The sequence below is a fragment of the Apium graveolens genome, chromosome 8, assembly GCF_009905375.1.
Source record: "Apium graveolens cultivar Ventura chromosome 8, ASM990537v1, whole genome shotgun sequence".
Taxonomy (NCBI): Eukaryota; Viridiplantae; Streptophyta; class Magnoliopsida; order Apiales; family Apiaceae; genus Apium; species Apium graveolens.
Window position 1 is genome coordinate 250,588,283 of NC_133654.1, and position 794 is coordinate 250,589,076.

At 44.2% G+C, this 794-nt stretch overlaps 1 non-coding gene across 1 annotated transcript; it reads right to left on the reverse strand.

Annotated features, from left to right (window-relative positions):
• Positions 1-215: 215 nt before the first annotated feature.
• LOC141681972 (small nucleolar RNA R71) lies at positions 216-322 on the reverse strand. Its single transcript, XR_012559376.1, has one exon. It is a non-coding gene; the product is annotated as a small nucleolar RNA R71 (small nucleolar RNA).
• Positions 323-794: the final 472 nt, after the last annotated feature.

Below are 794 nucleotides of genomic sequence, written 5' to 3' on the forward strand. Positions count from 1 at the left end.
ATCCCAATATGCACATTAGGGATTTCATTGAGATCTGCGACACCTTCAAGTTCAACGGTGTTTATGAAGATGCTGTGAAGCTGAGACTGTTCCCATTCTCTCTGAGGGACAAGGCTAAGAGCTGGTTACACTCTCTACCAGCTGGTTCGATTACTACTTGGGAAGATCTTGCTCAGAAGTTTCTTGCTAAATTCTTCCCTATGGCGAAGACAGCTACACTCAGGAATGCTATTACTCAATTTGTGCAGCAAACGGGAGAATCTCTATGTGAAGCTTGGGAGCGCTACAAGGAGATGCTTAAGAAGTGTCCTCATCATGGAATGCCTGATTGGATGATCATCAATTGTTTTTACAATGGGTTGGGAGCACAGTCCAGACCTATGCTCGATGCAGCATCAGGCGGAGTATTATGGGAAAAGAGCTATGAGGAAGCTTATGATCTAATTGAACTGATGGCTGCTAATGAATATCAGTATCCAACCCAGAGATGTCCACAGGGAAAGGTAGCAGGAGTTCTTGAAGTGGATACAACTATGGCTATCACTGCTCAACTAAAGGCGTTTTCTATGTAGATCGATTATCTGGCTAACTATGATGTTAAGCAGATAATTAGTGTTTGTGAGCTGTGTGCAGGTCCGCATGTGACGGAGCAATGCGCTATATCTAGTGACTCAGCTCAGTTTGTGAGCAACTTTCTGAGATCGCAGCAACCAGTTCCAGACACTTATCATCCTGACAACTGGAATCATCCTAACTTCAGATGGAGCAACAATCAGAATGCGATGCAACAACCG